Here is a 22,650-nt window from a genome sequence, read left to right on the forward strand (position 1 = left end):
GGGTTTGAAGCCCTTGAACTTTCTACTGTACTCCTTGGCTTCCACTCCTACAACTGGCACCCACTAGGGCTTTCTGAGGATTCCTCTGAGGGTACTCGTGCGGGCATGTGGACCCATGGGTAAGCTACTCTCTGCGGTGGGCAGGGGCTGGTGGGTGAGAGACGGCAGAGGGAGAGCAGAAGCAGGAGAATTTGGGGGTTACTGGGGAGAAGGGGTTGTCCAGGTGGGAGCCAAGGTCTGGGGCCCTAGGACAAAGGGGAGGAGTGACAACTGAGGTGATAGACCTTCTGTTTCATTGACTGGCGGTTTTTTTTTTATCTCTGCCTCGTTTTGGAAAGGACATCAGGAGTATCTACCTCTGTCTCAAGGAAAGAACCGGCAAGGTTGCTCAAGACTTGGCTGAGCAGACCCCAAAGGGGCAAATAATGGCCCACAGGAGCAGAGCCAGGTCTGGGTGTGTCCTGGACAAGGCAGTGGGGATGCTGTTTCCATCTTGTCTCCTTGCACCTCCCTCCTTTCTCATATGGTCCTGATGTAGACCCTGCCTCCGACCTGCAACCCCAGGGCTCAGCCACCCAGAGCTTAGGCAGTCCCCATTCCTATCCATTTCTGCTTTGCAATGGGGTCTGAAGCTGCCCTGGCAAGCTCCCCGGGGAACCCAGCCCCAAGCGCCCAAGGGCAAGAGCACCCGGCCTAGATTAGAGCCCCCGCCTCTCCCCCAGGCCTGCCCCGCAGTCTGGGAGGTCCCAGGGGCCCCCCTGGCTCTACCACCAGGAAGGGAGCTGCTCTGCCGGGCGGGGGCGGAGCGGGGCGCGGGCCACCCCAGCCCGCAGTGTACTGCACTGTCTGCGGCCAGCCGCCCACCACCTTCCCACGTCCAGATGCGCTCCGGGCGGCCCTGTCCTGACGTGCCCCTTCCCCTCTGCTGCCCTGACGCGTACTCCGCCGCGCGGCGGCCAGATGTGCGGGCTTTGGTGCTGGCGGCTCCTAATGAGGTCCAGATGTTTGGCCTGGCCTGGGCCGGCGGCGGCGGCGGCTACCAAAGGCGAGGGAGGCCCTGGGAGGGAGGAGCCGGGCTGCAGCTGGACGCGCGGTGCTGGAGGAGGAATGCGCCGGGAAGAATCCCCGCTGGAATGCGAGCTCGGGTGGCTCTGCCTAAATAAGGACCTGGCCTCGCCGCCAGCCGCCAGCCAAGCTGGACGCTCAGCTCCTCCAGGTGGGGCAGCGCCCTGCACGGGCCTTCAGCCATCACTCCGTCTTCTTAACAATCTTTTTTTTTTTTTCCTTTTGTAACTCATTACAAAAACTATACACAGCAAAGAAAGGCAGTTTAGAAAACCCAAATCAATGAACAGATGAAGATTGAAATCAGCGATAATCTCGCCAACCCAACCACCCTTGCCTTTCTGGGATGTGTCCTGCTAGACTTTTTCCAAATGCAGACAGACCATCGGTTGGTTTGTGAGTTTGAATTGTCCTGCAGAAACTCTCAGAACCTGCATTTTTCAGCCAGCTCTTCCCATTTGAGTCTCATGTAACCAGCGTTCCCCAAACTGGCCCCACAGGGCACCAGGGCCATTTTGCTTTTCAGAGGTGTGTCTTTCCCTGACTGTTTGGGACGCACTGGCTCACACCAGCTTAAATGGGCTTCTTTCCTGGAGGACTTCTCAGAGTCTTTAATTTACTAATGTGTATTCTGAATCATCAGGAGGAGACTGGCGATTCCTAGACATATTTCACTGTGAAGTCCCTTGAGGGATCCTCCTGGGGCTTGGGTCTGTGGAGCCTCAGGTAGGAAGTGCTGTTCTGTGACATTTGGAGCCAGCTTTGCGTGGATTCCATCATTTATCCCAGCATCACTGTGGTTGCTGTCAACTTAACTGCTATTACAAATAACTCCGTGATGACCATCTTCGTACTTTTCCACTTTGTTGTACAGAAACATTCCAAGAAGCAGGACTATTGGCCATGGGAAAGACCATTTCTAACTCTCAGGTTCTGGGGCACTGGTGGCTCTTGCCCCAGCCCCTCATCCAGCCCTTGTATGGTGGGGAAGGGTTTTACCCCACTCCCACAACAGCGGGCATCTGAGAGGATGAGGGTGGGATCTGCAAATCTTTATTTATATTTGTTTAAAATATTTATTTATTTGGCTGCCCTGGATCTTAATTGTGACATGCAGGATCTAGTTTCCTCACCAGGGATTGAACCCAGGCCCCCTGCATTGGCAGCACAGAGTCTTAGCCACCAGACCACCAGGGAAGTCCCTGCAAATCTTTAGCTTAAGCAGTTCTTAAGCACCTGTAGGCATTGAGCCTTGGGGGCTATAGTGAAAAATAACTTTTCTTGGGCTATTATCAACATCTGTTGACAAGCAACTATTTTCCAAAGAACTATTACAACCAGAGAGTAAAACCACATTGAGGGGTGCAGAGAACCTGTTAGTGAGTCACCCATGAGACCATACAGCCCCATAGCACCCCTGGGTGCCTAGCAGGTAGAATGACAACCCCTAACATGCTGCTACTGAAGGTGCTGAGTGCGGGTTGCCTGTGAGATTGGGAACACAGTACACAATTGTGAGCATAGTTCAGACCTGTGTGAGCCTTGCCATTGACGTCTTCCTCATACTATTCCCTTTGATCCCCACAACATCCTGTAAAGTAGGGAGTAGTAGGCCTAGTGAGTCATTCTACAAGTGAGGAAACTGAGACTCAGGGCAGAGCACTGTTCCAAGCTCGGACAACTAAGTGGTGGGGAAAATGGGACTTCCCTGGTGGTTCAGTGGTTACAACTCTGAGCGTCCACTGTAGAGGGCACAGGTTCAGTCCCTAGCCAGGGAGCTAAGATCCCCCATGCCATGTGGCATGGCAAAAAAAAAAGGGGGGATATTGGAAAGGAACTAAAACGCCAGCAACACCACTCTACACCTCTGAGAAACACATCACCTTAGTGGCTGCACGTTGCTGTCAGCAAAGAAAGCCTTCCTTCCTTTCGATTGGTCTTTATCAACATGGGACCTAGGAGGGTAGGGTAGGGGAAAGCCCAAAAGGTTTAGAGCCTGAGGCCTGTATTGTGAGGTCACTCCTGGGTGTTGTGTGTGTGTGTGTGTGTGTGTGTGTGTGTGTTTCCTTTAGTGGTGGAGAGGGGAGGAATGGGAACTGGTCAGAGAGATACAGTGTAGCTCCCACAGGCTTACAGACAGGAGAAGTTCTTACTGGTCTTTGCATCCTCAGCCCTGGACAGAAAGTAAATGTTCCATGTAGGCTCCTAAACTCAAGTCATAACCCCCAACCCCAGGGAGAAGCTCTCCTGGGCTCAGACACACACAATATACACAGGGGGCGGGAGCGATCCTGGGTGTATTTTCTTCTTGGCTCCCTCACACTCATCCCTAACTCCAACCTTAAATTCTCCTCCTTCCCCCTCCTTCTCCACACCTCAGCCTCTCTGTGTATGTTTGCCGCCTCTCACCACCTCACCTGATTGGCACTGAGTGTCTGTCATCAGAGACACAGTTTGTTAGACAGCCAGGTCCAAGCAGAGGAGCTCTAACTAAGCACCACTTTGACCCTCAAGGGCACCCTCTAACTGAGCTCTGAGGCTTATTTATGTAGATTTCTTTTGAAAATCTAAGCAAAGACAGAGATCTCAGAAAAATGCCCAAGACACATGCTTCTGCAGCGTCAGAAGCTCATGTGTGGACCCCCCAACAGCCCTAACCAAGAAAGTCTGCTCCTGATGGATCTGGCTTGGTGCACACTTCCAGGGGGTTGGGGGAGGCTGCTTTCTGTAGCCTTCTATCAGCCCTGGATCTGGGCGGGTGCTTGCCTCCCACAGAGCTGATGGCTCCTCGGGAACTAACAGGTTCTCTATGCTTTTTTTCTGTTCAAAAACCCCAAATCTCTGAAAACGTTTTATCTTAAGGCATTTGACTGCAAAGCCTGACCCGATGTGAACTTCTTTGGCTGCAAAACCAACCTTAACTGAGGGGGGGAGGGGCTATTTACAGCCTTTATTTACACTACTTAGTGTGTGAATATTCATAGACTTTGCTCAGAAATGTTTGTATGTTTACCCAGTGCTGCCCTAGACCCTGCTGGGGGCATTTTATAATATATACAGTGTAAGTGATCTCATCAAGCCACCTTTCTAAACTATGAAAAATCCTGCATTTCCGAAACCTATTAGGCCCCAGTGGTCTTAGGCAAAGGATTGTGGTCCGTATTCATAAAACTTTCCTTAAAAAGTTCATGGACTTATGAGTGAAAGGAGCCAGACGTGGACCATATGTACTAAATGATCCCATGTGTATGAAGTTCAGGAACAGACTAGGACTTCCCTGGTGGTGCAGTAGATAAGAATCTGCCTGCCAACAGGGGAAACATGAGTCTCCATCCCTGGTCTGGGAAGATTCCACATGCCAAGGAGCAACCAAGCCTGAGAGCCACAACGACAGAGCCTGCGTGCTGCAGCTACTGAAGCCCGTGTGCTTAGAGCCCGTGCTCTGAAACCAAGAGTATCCCCTGCTTGCTGCAACCAAAGAAAGCCCAAGCGCAGCAACGAAGCCCCAGTGCAGCCCAAAATAATAAAGAAAGAAAGAACAGGCTAAACTGACAGCTGTAGAAATCAGAATAGAAATTACCTCTGGGAAGGGGAATTGACCAGGAGGAAGCGTGAGAGAACTCTCTACGGTATTGGAAATGTTCTGAATTTTGTTCTGGGTGGAGGCTATACAGGTACATACATATGCAGAAATTCACCAAGCTCTACATTAAAGATGAGCGCTTTTTGCTGTAAGTCTGTTACACCTCAAAATAAAAGTAAAACTTAAATCTATGGGAATATATTATCTCAAATTAAGCAATAAGAAGCTGCTTGCCTTGGCACCCCATCTCGCCCTGTGATGTCTTTGAACTTTCCAACAAAGCTTAAATTAAAATCATCTTAATATATGTTTGGCTTGTCTTAATCCCAAGAAATGAGTTTAACACAAAAGTCAAATCGAGTGAACATTTTTTTTTTTTTTTGAGCTCTTGATTTGCCCTCAAAAAGAATCCATCCTCCTAAAGGGTATCTTTGCTTTGAAAGTGCCACAGGAAAACACTCAGGACCTGGCCGCCTTCCACTAGAACCTTCCACTTGCATCACCCCGAGAAGGATGTCTCCCGGCCCTGCTGCCTCTGGGACAAACACACCAGCCGGGCGGTGAGCACGAAAGTGGGCATCCTACCCAGCGTACTGCCAGTCAGAACTTGCACCCAGCCAGCATATCCTGTAATTGCCGCTGATTAGCTGGAATTTGGAATTTGTATCTACGAACAGAAGGGCATCGGGGACTCCTTGATTAAACAAGTGAGATAACCATACATTGCTAAGAGGAACAGAGATCTTTCCCCTCGCTCTCGCATTGCTCAACATCTGACTGCTCACGGCCTTGTCCTTTGACATTCACTCCCACAACATCCCCACCTCCGCCTTCCCTCCCACTTCCTATCTGGGCCCCGGAGCTCAACCCACGGGGGCCTCTTCTCTTTGCTACTCCACTCGTGACCCAGTTCAGCCCACACGCCAGCCTTCCCACCTCTAGCCAGAGGGCACTGGGCTCAGGGCCACGGGCCGTCCTCAGCTGCTTCAGATCCTTTTGGGAACCAGTCAGGGTATAAACAAACACATCAACCTACTTGGGCTTTTCCCTCATCTTTCTAGAGCAGGCGGCTCAATAGAAGAGTCCGTGCTGATGGAAGTATTCTCTGCTGCGTGGGCCAGAGTGGTAGCCACTAGCTGCGTGTGGCTATTGAATGCCTCTTGTGCTTGACTTAGGAAGTTTGACTCAGGAACTGAGTTTTTTAAACTTTTTTTTGAACTTTAAATACAACATGTGACAGGTAGCTACCCTACTGGTCAGTGCAGCTCTAAAAAGAAGGGAGGGTTTGAGGGCCTACCATTCCTGTGACCTCACCTAGTAGCCTGGAATCTCAGAAAGTGTTCTGCTCTTTGAAAACACCCAGCCCTTGTCTCCCCAACTCTCAGGTCTGTCTTCTCCCAAAATAACTGGGAGCATTTGTGGAACCCCTACAATGCACTGGGTGTTTTGCAAATGTAAACCAGATATAATGAGTCACCGCAAGTCCTAGAACAATGTTCAAAAGAAGCTCAGAGGGGCTTCCTCGGTGGTTCAGGGGTTAAGACTCTGCGCTCCCAATGTAGGGGGCCCGGGTTCTATCCCTGGTCAGCGAACTAAGATCCTGCATGCTATACAGTGTGACCCCCTCACATTTTTTAAATTAAATTAAAAAAATAAAATTTGTTTTAAAAGAAGCTCAGAATTCCAAGACAGCTTGAAAATTAACACAATAGGTCTTTTCTGAAAACCTCCCAAGGAAGCACACGAGCCATGGGGAAAGTCTGTCTACAAAACAGGGGGACTTCTGATCTCCCCAAGTGCCACTCCTCAGCCCATCTCCTCTGCCTCTCTCTTCTCACAGCCCCAAACCAGGAATGGTTCTGTGAGTCTCTTCTTCCTCCCTCCCCGTTCATTCTTTCTTAGTGATAAACGGCTTAGTCATGTCGGACTCTTTGCGACCCCATGGACTGTAGTCCGCCAGGTTCCTCTGTCCAGGCAAGAATACTGGAGTGGGTAGCCATTGCCTCATCGGGGGGATCTTACCAAACCAGGGATCGAACCCAGGTCTCCTTCATTGCAGTCAGATTCTTTACCATCTGAGCCACCAGGGAAGCCCCATTCTTACTTATTTAAAGAAATTTGACCCACTCTGGGCTTTGCCCTGTTTCACTTCCTCTGAAATGGCATGCCAACAGGCCAGCCTTCTTCCTTGGAAGGAGAAGACAAAAGTGGCAGACTCTTCACATGGACCTTTTTTCTTTTTCTCCCTGACCCACAAGGTTACATTGTCCCCAGTTTACAGATGAGGAAACTGAGGCACAGAACAGTTACGAGTGGCTGGCTTGCAAACCCATCTGCATTAACTTGATGTGCCAGCTGTAGAGTCCCTGGGTTAACTCACCCCAGAGAAGTGTTTATTTTAACCAGGAGGCAAAGGTTTGACTCCAAAGAGTGACTCAGTGACTCAGTGAGAAACTCAAGTCCCAGTTTCTCAGCTGGACTTCAGGGCTCACTAGGGCATGCTGACCTCCTCTCCTGTCTCATCCCAGTTCTGACCAGGCCAACCCCCACTCCAGCTCATCCTAACTCTGCTGTCTCTCCAGCTCATGGGCCAGGCTTTCCCCACCACTGAACAGCCTGCTACTCCACTTTATTTTTAAATCGTGGTAAAATAAGGACTTCCCTGGTGATCCAGTTGTTAAGACTTTGAGCTTCCACTGCACAGAGTATTGGTTTGGTCCCTGGTTGGGGGAACTAAGATCCCACATGCCTCACTGCATGGCCAAAAAGGAGAAAGAAAACAAATAACAAGAAGGTAGAAAAATAAATGTAACATAAAATTTACTATTTTAACCACTTCCAGATATACAGTTCTGTAGCATTAAGTACATTCATATTTTTGTGCAACCATCAATCTCTTTCATTTTCTCAACTTGAACGGTACCCATTAAACAATAACTCCTTATTCCTCTCTCCTCAGCCCCTACCAACCAACCATTTTACTTTCTATCTCTATGAATTTGACTGCTCTACAGACCCCATATAAGCAGAACCATACAACGTCTTCCTCTTGTGTCTGGCTTACGTCACTTAGCATGTCTTTAAGGTTCATCCATGTTGCAGCATGCAGAACTTTCTTTTTATGACTTAATAATATTCCACTATAGGTTTAGGTCATCTTTTCCTTATCCATTCATCTGTCAGTAGACACTTGGGCTCCTCCCACCTTTTGGCTACTGATTCACCCTTTTGGTGGGTGATTTTTGGCTACGAACTTGGATGTACACACATCTGTTAGACTCCCTGCTTTCAATTAGTTCAGGTATATGCCCCAAGGTGGGGTTGTTAGATTTTATAATTCTACATTCGATTTTTGAGTAGCCACCATTCTATTTTATGCCGCTCTTTTACTCTCATGCCAGGCTCCCCTAACAGCTCCTACATTAGTCAGCATATTAGCCACCCCACTTAAAAACGTAGGGCTACCCTCATCACTTCCAACCCAAGGAGTGCAGATCAGTCTGGAGAAACTCAGTGGTGGTATGTCATGAGGCTGGTTTTGACCTGGCCCATTTCAATGTTCATATTAGAAAGTCTGATAAAGGTGTGTATGTGCTAAGTTGCTTCAGTCGTGTCCAACTCTTTGTGACCTTACGGACTGTAGCCCGCCAGGTTCCTCTGTCCATGGAATTCTCCAGGCAAGAATACTGGAGTGGGTTGCCATGTCCTCCTCCAGGGGATCTTCCCGAGCCAGGGATTGAACCCACATCTCTTATGTCTCCTGCATTGGCAGGTGGGTTCTTTATCACTCGTGCCTCCTGGAAAACCCTTACAGGTGTGTAGGTCAGCTAATTAGATACAGAGATGTTACAAAGGTGAGATGTCGGACATACACAGGATGAAGATTTTAAAATACTGCGATGGGCAGGGTGATGGAGCTATAACTGAACACCCCAGCTGGGCCTCGAACCCACAGTCTGCCAGCTAAAACTGTTCACCTGGCCTCAGGACTTAATGAAGCTCAGGTTCTTTATGTCTCAGTGCAGAAGGAATTCAGTGAAAGTCAAAGTGATACATAAGAAGTAGATTTATTTAGAGAGCTACACATTCCACAGCCAGAACACAGTCTGTCTCAAAAGGCGAGGGTGGCTCTTGGAGATGCACACTCTACAGAGAGAGCGTGAGCCATCTCAGAAGGTGAGAAGCCCTGAAATATGGGGCGGTTCATTTTTATGGGCTGGGTAATATAGGATAATGAGTAGAAGGGTTATTCCAACTATTTTGGGGGAGGGGCAGGTATTTCTAGGAATGGACCACTGCTCATTTTCTGGTCTTCTATGGCCCACCTGGGAACTGTCCTGGCACCTGGGGGTGTGTGACTTAGCTAACGTATTACAATGGGTGTACGATGCTCAAGGTCTACTGAAAGTCGAATCTTCTGCCATCTTGAACCTAGTCTGTTCTAGCCAGTTTTTGCCCTATCCTCAATGACTGTTTTCATTCTTTTAAAGGTTGTGCTCTGCCCCCTTCCCTTCTATCTCAAAGCTATAAAATTAGCTTCTCTTCACTGAGTGCCCTAATGGGCCAAGTACTAAGTTCATTTCCTTTAGAGGTGTCATTTGATTGTCACACCTCTATGAGATCACAAATACTGACTCACTTTACAAATAAGGACACTAAGTCTCAGAGAAGCTCAGTAACATATCCACCCTGAGTATCTAGTCAAAGGAATCTGACCCCTAAAGTTCATATTATACTTTCCACTGTTCCATGCCATCCCTTGTTCCATTAGGAAAAAAAATGAAATGAACATCGAATGGGGTAATTGACACAATTCACATTAAAATTGGAGGAGACCATATATAAAATAGACAGCCAATGGGAATTTGCTGTATGGCTCAGGAAACTCAAACAGGGGCTCTGTATCAACCTAGAGGGGTGGGATGGGGAGAGAGATGGGAGGGAGTTTCCAAAGGGAGGGGATATATATATGGCTGATTCATGTTGAGGTTTGACAGAAACAGCAAAATTCTGTAAAGCAATTGTCCTTCAGTAAAAAATAAATTAATTAAAAAAAAATTGGAGGCGGGTTGGCAGGTGAGCATTGATGATGTCAATGTCCTATAAGTTTTGCTGAACTTAAAGGACAGTGGTAGCACTCCTAAAACTCACATATGGACTTCCCTGGTGGTCCAGTGGTTAGTGGACCACTGGATTAACTGGACCACGGGTTAATGGAATAACGAGTGGTTAATCCGCCCGTCAATGCAGGGAACACAGGTTCGATCCCTGGTCCCGGAAGATTCCGCATGCCGAGGGACAACAAAGGCTGTGGAGCACAGCTACTGAGCCCGTGCTCTACAGCCCGAGAGCCACAGCCACTGAGCCGAGTGCTGCAACTGCTGAAGCCTGCGAGCCCAGAGCCCATGCTCTGCAACGAGAAGCCCTCTGCAATGAAAAAACTAAGCGCCAAAACCAGAGCCCACACCCAGCAATGAAGACCTAATGCAGCCATAAATAAATAAAATTTGGGAGAGAAAAAAAAACCTCACATAAACTTGGGTTTCATCAACAGAATATAGTAACAAAATCAAAGGAGCTAGCTGCCCTACTGTGCACCACATCAATCAGTGTCAAGAGGGGATGTAGCCAATTCCAGACATTGATTTTTGGTTGCACTACAAGGCTCATGGGATCTTAGTTTCTCAGCCAGGGACTGAACCAGGTCACTGCAGTGAAAGCATCAAGTCCAAACCACTGGACCACCGGGGGATTCCTTAGGCTTTTTTTTTTTTTAAAAAACAGCGTTCTCGAGGTATCATTGAATTACAATAAACTGCACGTTTAAAATATACAATCTGATCATTTTGACGGGTGTATAAGCCATCACTAGAATCAAGTAAACATAACCATCACTACACAGAGTTTCCTTGTGCCCTTCATAATCCCTCCTCTCGCTCCTCCCCACCTCCACATCCCTGAGCAACCACTAAGGTGCTTTCTGTCACTATCAGTTTGCATTTTTTAGAATTCTAAATAAATGAAATCACCTAGCACTAATTCTTGTTATTTTTCATCCAGCTTATTTTACTCAGTATAATTATTCTGAGATTCATCAATGTTGTTAAGTATGTCAATCTGTTTGCTTTTTAATTTAGTCTTTTTGCTGAGTAGTATTCTATCCCATAGACAGAGGAGCCTGGTGGGCTACAGTCCTGATGCTGCTGCTGCTGCTAAGTCGCTTCAGTTGTGTCCGACTCTGTGCGACCCCATAGATGGCAGCCCAAGGCTCACAAAAAGTTAGACACCACTAGGCAACTAAGCACACACTCCATCATAGGCTTCCCTGGTGGCTCAGTGGTAAAGAATCTGCCTGCCAAAGCAAGAGACTCAGGTTTGATCCCTGGGTCGGAAGATCTCCTGAAGAAGGAAATGGCTACCCATTCCACTCTTCTTGCCTGGGAAATCCCATGGACAGAGGAGCCTGGAGGGCTATAGTCCATGGGGTCCCAAAAGAGTTAGACACACGTAGTGACTAACAACAACAAATTCTAAATTCTAATAAGTGTGTAGTGATCACACATCATTTTTTTTAAGGGTTACATTATAAGCCAAAAAATGTATGGACGAAATTACTGGAAGGAGAAGGGTCTGGAAGCAGGACCCACAGAGAAAGTGAGTGGTTTGGAGAAATATATATATATCTTAAATATATCTGGAAGAAGAATTAAATTTCTGTGTTGTATTACTGGGGCTTCCCTGGTGGCTCAGAGGGTAAAGCATCTGCCTGCAATGCAGGAGAACTGGGTTTGATCCCTGGGTCAGGAAGATCCCCTGGAGTATTATTATCCCCTGTTGTATTATTAATAGAAGAAATGTACTTTGCTTCTGATACAGTCTCTCAAAGGCAGAATGTACTTTTCAGGAAGTGAGATCTCTGTCACTAGAGGTATTCAAGCAGCAGAATGTGGAGGGTTTCCCTATTAGGGATGATCAGTTCAATTTCATTCACATCCATTGAGCACCTACTCTGTTGGAACACAGGGTGAGAGAATACAAAAGGAAATGTTATCATGCCTTTCCCTTGATAATATCACGTGATTAGAGTTCTGGCAAAGGTACCTGTCAGGATGATGGGAGAAGGAGGTAGAGCTCCCCAGAGGAGGCAACACTGACCTGAGTCTCGGAAGTGGAGTAGGATTCTATGAAAGAATTTCTAAGCTAGAACTGAATAACCTCCCAGGTTCTAAGATTAAGATTAAGCTACATTAAAACAAAAGTGTTCAAAGTACATCAGTGGGGCATGGCAATATAAACTAAGGTTCAAGTGATAAAAGAACCTGCCTGCCAATATAGGAAAAGTAAGAGACATGTTTGATCCCTGGATCGGGAAGATCCCCTGGAGAAGGGTATGGCAACCCATTCCAGTATTCTTGCCTGGAGAATCCCCATGGACAGAGGAGCTGGTGGGCTTACAGTTCATAGGGTCGCAAAGAGTTGGACACAACTGAAGCAACTTAGCACGTATCCTTAGAGTAGAATAATATTCAGCTGAAATATAATCTAGGATGTTCTTTACATATTGATATAGAATGAGCTCCAAAATATATTAAGGACGGGAATTCACTGGTGGTCTAGTGGTTAGGATTCAGCATTTTCAATGCCTTGGCCCAGATTCAATCCCTGGTTGGGGAACTGAGATCCTGCAAGCCAGATGGAGCGGCCAAAATTCTTTTAAAAGATTAAAAAAATTTTTTTAAGATATACTGGTACTTCCTTGGCAGTCCATTGGTTAAGACTCCATGCTTCCAAGGCAGGGCACAAGGGCTAGATACCTGGTAGGGGAACTAAGATCCCTCACGCTACGTGGTGAGGCCAAAAAATAAAAATAAATACATAATTTTTTAAAGATAAGTTTAGAAAGCAAGGTCTAGGCACTATCGTCACCTACCATTTGAATTTTTAAAAAAAGGATCTGATGATTAACAACAACACACATAAACACGCACAAGCGTGCACATGTGCTTTTATTGCATAATATCTCATATCTCTAGACTAGTAACAGAGGTTACCTTTGAGGGGAAGTGGCTGGGACATAAGTGTGGGAAAGAAACTGTGTCTGCCATACCCTTTTGCACCTTAGAATTTTAACTGTGTAATGAATTGCCTAGTAAAAATGAAGTTAAAACCAAAATCATTCAAGGCAACTACCTATTTCAGTGTGTTTTCCTAGAGGGTCTTCCTTAGCCTTTTCCTGTGTCCACCGCGCCCCCCGCCATTGCACAGATCTGAGGGGGTATCTGCCTCTCAGAGGAGATCTCTCCAGGGACCTTCTACTACTTCCTTCTTTCCTTCCTGCCTCCTCAGGACACGCAGCATCCCTAACACTCACATGCCAACTTGGTATCTTGTAACACTCCACATTTGGATTCAGCACCCTAGGGCGGGTCCTGAAATGCTACCTTTCCAACCAGCTCCTAAGTGAGGCCAGGACTGCTAGTCACAGACCCCAAGTTAAGTAGGGAGGGCCTGGAGCTCTGTTGTCCACGGTGAGGCTCATGGGTTAAGCATTAACAGGGCTTGAGAAACTGCCCCGCTCAGAAAAGAGGAAGGGATGTGGAGGTGAGGATTCTGACAGAGAGTGAGGGACGTCCTCCCCGGGGACTTGGCCCAGACCTCTCAGCACTGCCAAGAGAGTGGAGCTGCTGACCAGAGTCCCTGGTTTCCATCCCCACCTACCGCAGCCTTGGCTGGAGCACAGACTGACTCCCTCAGCTGTTTCCACTGCAGGGAGCCCCAGACAGCGGGTGGGGACAAAGTGGCCCCCCTGAGCGGACTGGAAGGCAGATGCGCTGGGCTACGTCACTGTACGCCGTACGAGACCAGCTGGCCTTGACTTCAGAGAAACGGTTCTCTTATTTCTGATGGGCTTGCGGTGGCTACGAGCCACCCACTCTCTCACACCCTCCCTGAAAATTCAGAAGCCAAACCAAACCTCCTTACAGAAAATGAAACCAGACAGCGTTTGGCACCTTCTTTCTCCCTGGGCGAAAAGCCATCTTGGATCCAGGTGTGGAGGGACCACCTGCTCTGGCAGAATGCGGACGGCCCACTCTGCCCAGGATGGGAACTGACCTGCGAACCTGGAAGTCAAGCTGCTAAACGCCCCCCATCCCCGCCCCCCGCTGCCCGCTGCACCCCCTGCCCCAGGGGATAGGGTAGCTTTCCAGGCCACACACGAGGGTTTCCCTGATGAAGCGTTTTTCTGTATGACAAAACCCTACTCTTGGCCAGTGCCAAACAGAAACAAGTGTGATGTGAGTTCTGCAGGGAAACCAAAGGGCACGTCCATCCCTTCAGGGCCGACACCCTCACCCCGGCCGGAGCAGGCCCTGCCCAAAACCAGTGACCACTGGAGGAATGCCAGGTGAGGTGCCCCTCCCCTACAGCTTCCCCCGCTCACCTGTGACCGTGCCTGAAATTGCAACAGGCACATTCATTCTTTGGGGATGAGAAATTACATCTCTTAAAATGATCCCACCCACAGGAGAGGTAATAAATTAAGCTGTTATCAGTCATCTACACCTCAGTATGAATTAGTTGAACAGTCCTGGAATATTACACCTGAAATGGGGGCCTAGACCAACCCTTCTTTTTAAAAAAAAAATTATTTATTTTAATTGGAGGCTAATTACAATATTGTGCTGGTTTTTGCCATACATCGACATGAATCAGCCACGGGCGTACATGTTTCCTCCCCCGTCCTGAACCCCCCCCCGCCACCTCCCTCCCATCACATCCCTCTGGGTTGTCCCAGTGCACCGGCTTTGAGTGCCCTACTTCATGCATCAGACTTGGACTGGTCATCTCTTTTACATATGATAATATATATGTTTGGAGAAGGAAATGGCAACGGACTCCAGTATTCTTGCCTGGAGAATCCTATGGACAGAGGAGCCTATACTCCATGGGGTCGCAAGAGTTGGACGCGACTTAGCGACTAAACCACCAATATACTTGTTTCAATGCTATTCTCTCAAATCATTCCACCCTCAAGGAAAACTGAAGCCCAGAGCAGAGGCGACTGCCTCAGGGTCAGACAGCAAGGTGGTGGCCGAGGGGGAAGGATTGCAAGCAGGTGACTGGGGTGATGCGGAAAGCCCCAGTACAATCAAAGGGAGCAGGGGGCATCCTCAGGCTTTCATCTTATAGGCTAACTCAGACTTGTACCAAGTTTCTCCCCTAGAACAGGTGGGGGCACAGCCGGAAGCAGCTCCCCACCCCGCCCCACCCTTGAGCATGTCTTTGAAGTCTCCAGTTTTATCTTCAAGTTCATTCAAATACAACATTCTACTCCAATACATTCCAGTTTGTTTTCACATAAATACAATAGTGAGATGTATTAATGAGACACCACTTTCCACTTACCAGACAGGCTGAGATCAAAGTTTGTGTTTCTGGGGAGTGGACTCAGGTGGTTGTTTTTTGTTTGTTTGTTTGTTTGTTGGCCTCAACCCACGACTTGAGGGATCTTACTTTCCAGACCAGGGATCGAACCGTCACCCGTGACAGTGAAAGCATGAAATCCTAACCACTGGACAGGAAATCCCCTGTGTGCTCCTGTATGCCCTTTGTACCTCTTTGAATTCTGTGCATCTTGCAAATATTCACAAGTCAGAAATTAATAAGATTTACACTTAAAAATGTGGGTGCATTGGGGTATGAGGAAACAGGCTCTCTTATTCTGGTGGGAAGGATCACGAACAGAAACATGTGTGTGTTGCACAGTTGTGATATTTATCCAAAAGCTAAAGATGCACACTTTTTACCCAACAATGTCTGGTCTAGGGATCTAGCCCACACCTGGGGGGAATGATGCTCAAGTGTATTCACAGCTACACTATTTGTGCTGACCATAAGAGCCTGCCCTGAGCTTCTGACCACCTTTGAAGACCTTTTCAACTCTAAACAAAACCCAAGAGCTAGATTTCTTCTCATGATCTTCTTGCACCACCTTGGGATACAATTAGTAAAATAATAACAACAGCTGATGCCTATGAGGGCTTGATTTGCGCCTGGCTTGGCATAGTCTCAACTCCTTCAGTTCTCACAACCACCTCAAGAACTAGCTGCTGTTCTCATCAGGCACCTGTGAGGGATGAGGACGGCAGGGCAGGTAAGTGCCAACCTTGCCCAAACTCAGCACATGGCAGAGAGAGGACTCGAACCAGGGTCCATGCACTGAACCTCTGCCCTCTACTGCCTGTCTGTATGACAGTGCACGCGTAGGGATCAGTTGCCATGTATCCAGCAACTTCTAAGTGCTAAGCCACAGTGCTAGTCACTTCAGTGTTCTTACGAGGTCATCTCCATAGAACTGTGTTGAGGGCAGGAGATAGAGGCTGGGGCGGGGGTTGGGGGGGTGTCACTGAGGGAACTGAAGGTAAAAACAGAAGACACTGCCCCTGCCCTTAAGAAGCTGACAGTATGTGTGAGAAGATGACAACAGTCCTTAAGATGTGTTTGTGCAACACATCAGCTTTCGAAGCCCTTTCATTATCTCATTTAATCTTCTTGTCAATCCTGCCAAATAATTTCTATGATCTCTGCCCCAGGATGAGGAAACCAAAGCTCTGCAAGTCACATGGGCTGCCCCCAAGATCAGCCAGCCAGCCAGGGGAGGGGCTGGAACCTGACCTCAGGTCTCATGACTCCCAGTCTGTTAAAGGGGAAATGACATGCGGTCTGGATAGCCCAGCTCAGGGGTTTCCAACTTGCTCCAACACAAGGACTCCTTTTTCCCATCAGAAATTATTGTGATCCTGCACATGAAGGGAGTTGTTATTTTGGGCTTTAGTCAACTGGGGGAAACTCATAGAAGGAAAACGACCAAAGCTTCAATACAAACTTGAAAAGGAGCAGCACAACATTTATATCCCAGACATTGCTTATACAGTCAGCAGACAATATTGGAGCACAGATAGGGACTTCCAGCAATAATCCTGCAGCTCATGGGCAGGTAATAACTTGCTGAGACCATACTGCCACAGCAGGTCAGAGGAGGACACATTTCCAAAGTCCATCTTCTCTACCAGGGTATGGGAAAAGAGCCCCCAAATTGTATGGGCTTGGCAGAGAGTAGAGTGGAGGAGTCATTGGGAGCAAAGGAACTTGGTTGCAGGAGGCAAGCCTGTGGGAAGCCCAAAGGGTGTGTGGATGGACATGTATTTCTGTTGGAACCAATGGTTGGTTCCAGATGCCAAGGACCATTTGAGCAATTGGGATTAAGAAGTAGATCAGAAGTAGAGAGAGTGGTCCAGAGGGAAGCTGATGCCAATCCGAACCCCCTATCTGGTGTTTTTGGGGTCAGGTGTGCTTTGTAATTCAGGGCTTTTGGTTTTAATTTTAGAAAAGCAACACGGTGTCTGTAGTATATACTTTGTAATGCCTCTAGTAGGATGTGGGCTGCATTTTATATTCAAATGCATTGATATTTCTGTAATAAAGTGTATGGATAATGGGTCATTATACTAGGTGGAACTGCGCTTCCCTTTCTGAAAATGCAAATGATACTGCTGCTGCTGCTGCTAAGTCACTTCAGTCGTGTCCGACTCTGTGTGACCCCATAGACGGCAGCCCACCAGGCTCCCCTGTCCCTGGGATTCTCCAGGCAAGAACACTGACACGGGGTGCCATTGCCTTCTCCAAGGCATGAAAGTGAAAAGTGCTAGGTGCAACTAAAGAAAGACTTAACTTTGCACTGGTTCAGGACAGGTTTTGTTGCCAAATGTGTTTCCTTTTCAGAGCTTTTTAGGTTTTGGAGCTGTAGACAAGGGACTGGAACTTAGATCCCATTTTGGGCCAGCTTAGTACATGCTAGGCAGTAGTTCTAAACTGATCTACATGCATTATCTCATTTAATCTTACGTCAGCACTGAGGTCATTATCATCAGTTAACAGTCAAGAATTGTGAGGTTCAGAGATGGTGAGTGACTTACTCAAAGTCACTCAGCCAGTCAGCTGCAGGGCTGGGACAGGATCCCAAGTCCCTGTGACTCCAAAGCCAGGGGTACCCCTGATCCAGTCCTGAGGAGGAGAAGCCCATTCTGCCAACCTCACAATTCTGTTTAGGTCGCCACTCTTCAGCACTGCAATTAACCACCAAGAACAAAGGAAACAACCAAAGTCCAAGACTGTGGCAGTGAGTTCTCACCTGTCGCTGAGTGGCCATCCCTGCATTACACCATTCTCCTATGCATCTGTGTCCCACCTGAGCAGAACAGAACAGGCACGAGCCACTCTGTGCCCCGTCCTGTGCAGCAGGCCACCATGCTTAGTGATCACTTACTCCCCTTTCCAGAATTCATTCAGGGCAGTACGGCACAACAGTTACACTCACTGTTAGAGCAGAGAGCTGTATGTGCACAAATCAGCCCTGCAGCTCACCAGCACGCAAACTTCTAAGACATTAAACCTCTCTAGGCTTTAGTTTGGAGAAGGCAATGGCACCCACTCCAGTACTCTTGCCTGCAAAATCCCATGGATGGAAGGGCCTGGTGGGCTGCAGTCCATGGGGTGGCGAAGAGTCGGACATGACTGAGCGACTTCACTTTCACTTTTCACTTTCATGCATTGGAGAAGGAAATGGCAACCCACTCCAGTGTTCTTGCCTGGAGAATCCCAGGGACGGGGGAGCCTGGTGGGCTGCCATCTATGGGGTCGCACAGAGTTGGACACGACTGAAGTGACTTAGCAGCAGCAGCAGCAGCAGGCTTTAGTTTCCTCACCTGCAAAATGGGGGTAATAATAGCACTTGCCTTGGATTGTAAGGATTAAGTGAATGAGCATAGGTCAAGCACTGTACTGAGGACAGAGCTGTCCTGGAGAGAGCCCTTGATATTATTCCTATGGAAAAGCTCTGTCCTCAACCAGTCACTCTCTTCTCTACCTTGCACACTTGCCTATCTGAACTCTTCTATCACTTTTTTTCCTGTTTATTTGCCAATATATCTGTTTCTTACTATTAAATTGTGAACACCTTAAGAAGAGGATTGATGCCTTATTAAATTTCCAGCACACAGCACAGTGCTTGGCACATCATAGTTACTCACTATGTGCTGAATGAATGAACAAATGAAGGAAGGAAGGAAGGAAGGAAAAGGCCTCTGTCTGCAAAAGCTTATAATTTTGCTATGGTGAAGTCATCAAAGTGAAAAGAAACCATATGATTCTCACCTTCTATAGACATATCATAAAATCCTTCATCCTGCAAACCTGTGCAAAAATCACATTAATTGCAGTCTCAGCCTCCACGGAGCTGAGTCTGTGCTGGGCAACGGGATGTGCCCATGTGAAAAAGAGCTGCAGAGCAAGGTTGTGGTACTTGCCAGCCAAGGGACAGGCAGTGCCGCTGGGAGTCCAGAGCAGGGAGAGGGCAGAACAATATGGGATGAGTCACAAATGTGCTTGTCATCCTTGCTCATGGTAAAATGGGATTGTTGGGTAACAACAGGAACAATGTCACAAGGCAGGATGAGCCAAGTGCATGCCTCTGAGTGGTGGGCACAGCCTTTGGTGTGGGGTTCAGAGGGGAGAAGAAAGCCAGCAGGCTTTTTGCTGGTGGTAGGGCAGGCTGGCTGAGACAGCGGGATCTGAGTCCAAAGTCATGGCATCTCCAGAGTTCATCCTGGCTTGGAACACCCAGTGTTCAGACTTGGCTTGCACGTTCACCGTGCTGATCTGCACTGCACTGGACTTTGAGCTTTCCTAGGTCTGGGTTCCTGATAGCTTTTCATTATTATATTAGTAACATCATTCCATTGTTTAAAAAAAAGAAGAAGAGGAAGAAACTAAGAAGACAACCAGAGAGAAAAAATAGCCTATAATCTCTTCTCCCCCAGAAAAATCACTCAATATTTTGGTGCCCACCCACCCTTCACCCACACTTCCACCCACCTACTCATCCATCAGTCCAACCATCTGTATCAGAGATCTTAGTTGCAAACCACAGAATCCACTTTAACAGAAAAGGAACTTACTTAAAAAGATTAAGAGGCTTACAGAATCCAGAAGGGATGATTGCTACAAAGGTCCAGTATTCAGAGATGACAGCCAGACCCCCCAGAGGTACTCTTCCAGCAAAGCTACCATAGCAGCTGTCAATCAGCATGAATTCTATAACTTGCCTCACCTCACTCCCTTCAACTGGGTGGATCCCCAAGCATCTCCTCTGTTATTCTAAAGTTGAGGTGCCTCCCCCACCCCCTTTTCTGGGTCCCTGCTTCCTCAGTTGCTCTCTTCCAAATCAGTCTCATATTGTTGTATCTGATTGGTGGAATGTAGGTCACACACCTATATCTTAGCTGCAAGGGAGTCTAAGAAAGCACATTTCTGGCCTTTACTTTGAGAAGTAGGATTTATGATCTGGGGAAAACCAACAAACAGAAAAAATGGGCTTCCCTGGTGGCTCAGCAGTAAAAAATCTGCCTGCAATGTAGGATACTTGCAGGAGACATGGGTTTGATCCCTGGGTCAGGAAGATCCCCTGGAGAAAGAAATGGCAATCCACTCCAGTATTCCTGCCTAGGAAATCCCATGGACAGAGGAGCCTGGTGGGCCACAGTCCATGGGGTTGCAAAGAGTCAGACAGAACTGAGTGATTAATCAACAATCTCAAGTATTCTCTGAGAGCAATCTAAAACAGTTACTGCAAAGGTAACCTTAGAGGCTTCTCAGGATGATAAAGATCACTGGCACTTAAATTTAAAGGGATTTGTTAAAATCTATCTTGTTCTTCAAGGTGCGGCATTGCAGAATTACACGGATTCTGCCTTTTAGAAGCTTATGTGCAGTGCTGTGCTTAGTCGCTCAGTCCTGTCCAACTCTTTGCGACCCCATGGACTGGACTGTAACCCGCCAGACTCCTCTGTCCATGGGATTCTCCAGGCAAGGATACTGGAGTGGGTTGTGATGCCCTCCTCCAGGGAATCTTCGCAACCCAGGGATTGATCCCAGGTCTCCCACACTGCAGGTGAATTCTTTCCTATCTGAGCCACCAGGGAAGCCCCCTTAGAAATTTATACCATAGTTTAATTGATAAGAGGCAAGAAGCACACTTAAGTGACAAGAAGGTTTCTTAGTGACAAATGAGATAGGAAAGTCATGGCTCGCAGGTTCAGAATGGCATATCAGCATAGGACGGGTCAGATGAGGGAAGCCTGCTGAGAAAGGGTGTGTTGAAGGACCAAGTAGCTAAGGTACCGGCCTTGCAGCAGCAGCGAACCTGTATCCTCCCTGACTGCTTCACAGCAGGTCAGATCACCATCTTCAATTTCGAGAGCATCAGGCACCTCTTTATCATGGCTGGATCACACTTTGGCGATTCTCTGATCCACGCCTACATCCTCCACTCCATGAAGAGCTTGCCATTGTGCCCCAGAAAGGCTCTGGGTGGGCAGAAGCTGGTGAGGACCAGGTCAGGGCGTGGCAGCTGGGAGGGTGAGGCTGAGACCTGTCATCACAAAGACAGCCTGCAGCCTCCCCCCGCCCCCCACCCCGCAACCCCCACCCGTTTCCCCCAGGGAGGAGCAGCTGATGTGTTTCTGGAGTGTTCCAATCCAATTAGCGCCCTCCCCTAGCTCCAAGGAGAGGCCCAAGCCACCACTCCCTTCCCTGAGGTAGAGACTCAGTGGGGAGGGGGTGCCGCGGAGGTCTGAACAACCTGACCCAGCTCCTCCCAGCAGCGCGGCTGGCTGGCCTCTAGACAGGCTGCTATGACAGCGCCCGTTTCTAGGCGACTGTTCTGGGGAATGGTCTGTTTTGGCAACCGGAGGGCCCCTGGGTAAGGGGAGCTCCCCACCCCCACCCCCCCACCACGGCGCCGCCTTATTTGCATGGCAACCACCTCCCGGCCGGAGCTGCGCTGCTCTGCGGCTGTCCGGCGGCCTGGCGGCTCCAGCCCCTGCCCTGCACCCAGCCAGCCCCCGGCCCCAGGCCCGCCGGCCACCGCCTTATTGTCCCAGTCCTACCTCCTCGGGATGTGGAGGCTGCCCGCTGGGCGAGGGCATTTCCGGAAAGGCGAGTGCCCTAGGGAAGTGGGGAAAGGATGCTTAGGGACAAAACACGGGAATGGGGGAGGGGGAATGAAATATAATCTTTTTCAAACGAGTCCAAGTCACATGGTTTGGAAGCATCAAAACGCATTCTGGATAACAAGGTTGGCTCACAAGATATTTGTTTAGATGACCTCTCAGCTCAGCCCTAGGAGGTACTCAGAAGATGTCTTTTAGATCATTAAATTCCAAGTGTATGAGTGAATTTGGAAGTGGGTAGGTCTGAAAAAAAATATTTCTTACCTAGAACAATCAGGCAGTGATATTCTTCGAAAATATTTTCAAATAGTTGCAAGAGGGACTTGGTGACATAGGATTATCAGATGATGAATTTCTTGGAAGAAACAGAAAGAGGAAATAAATAGATTGGCTGATAACTCTTGGAGGCGCCCTATCCTGCATAGGCCCACCCCACCCCACCACACCCACCAGCTTGAGTCCATGATGCCAACTGAAATGCCAGGCTCTGAACACACAGACTGACATTAACTGCCCAAGGACACATGCCCTGGACTGGAACCTGAGAAGGGGGTTGGGTAGGGGCAGGTCACCCCAGCTGAGCGATCACATTCCCTGGCAGCTGTCCAAGGGGCAGCTTCAGCTGCACCTGTTTGTGGGGCGATTTGCTTTTATCAGTATTGACACAGCAGCGGGGCCAGGGAATAGCATAGTAATAAATAAATGAGAGAGAGAGGAGGAAAAAAAAAAAAGGCTGGAGCCACCCAGGCGAGGCAAAAATGCTGAGGTCTTTTTTTGCTTATTGTATGTCAGCATGTTCAATCCAGTTTCCCCACCCCTGAAATCTCTGAGGATCATGGTGTAGGCTTGGCATGGGAGCTCTGGGTCTTAAAGAGATAGAATTGCAGAGTCGGAAGCACTTTAAGATCCTTTTGTGCCAGGCATCCCTGCCCA

At 48.2% G+C, this 22,650-nt stretch overlaps 1 protein-coding gene across 6 annotated transcripts in view; it reads right to left on the minus strand.

The window, feature by feature from the left end:
* LOC147346706 (uncharacterized) overlaps window positions 1–22,259 on the minus strand; it is a 67,647-nt gene extending 45,388 nt beyond the window's left edge. The window contains exons 1-4 of one of the 6 annotated variants that reach the window (XR_015153135.1): window positions 22,168–22,259; window positions 21,982–22,072; window positions 21,655–21,712; window positions 20,743–21,137 (exon numbers count right to left, since the gene is read on the minus strand). The gene's annotated coding sequence lies outside the window, so the exon portion shown is untranslated. Of the gene's footprint in view, window positions 1–20,742; window positions 21,138–21,654; window positions 21,761–21,981; window positions 22,073–22,167 lie in introns of those variants that run through there. The other 5 variants (XM_086371471.1, XR_015153131.1, XR_015153134.1 and 2 more) reach the window with 5 other exon arrangements.
* Window positions 22,260–22,650: the final 391 nt, after the last annotated feature.

The sequence above is a fragment of the Bos grunniens genome, chromosome 23, assembly GCF_055505025.1.
Source record: "Bos grunniens cultivar Pamir isolate PY7600 chromosome 23, Bosgru_T2T1.0, whole genome shotgun sequence".
NCBI classification, from domain to species: Eukaryota; Metazoa; Chordata; class Mammalia; order Artiodactyla; family Bovidae; genus Bos; species Bos grunniens.